Genomic DNA, 293 nt, shown 5'->3' on the forward strand with positions numbered 1-293 from the left:
TCTTTCCAGCCTGGGGGACCTGTGACCACTCCTTCCAAAGCCAGCCTTTTCAGCGCCTGCTCTGTAATATGTTGGAGGAGGGCCAAGGGGTGACAGGACCTGTGGGGAAAACTCTCTCTACTGGAGGCAGAGATGCAAGCTATGACCTTGGTTCTTGACCTCCTGTTTATGATGTCCTGGAGGAGAGGCCTCTCTGGACACCCCACTGCGTCTCCTCTCTGTTAAAGAGTTGGTGAGGGCTTCCCTGGTGGCGCAGTGGTTAAGAATCCGCCTGCCAGTGCAGGGGACGCGGG

This window comes from Lipotes vexillifer, unplaced genomic scaffold, assembly GCF_000442215.2.
Source record: "Lipotes vexillifer unplaced genomic scaffold, Lipotes_vexillifer_v1.1 scaffold1639, whole genome shotgun sequence".
In the NCBI taxonomy this organism is placed as follows: Eukaryota; Metazoa; Chordata; class Mammalia; order Artiodactyla; family Lipotidae; genus Lipotes; species Lipotes vexillifer.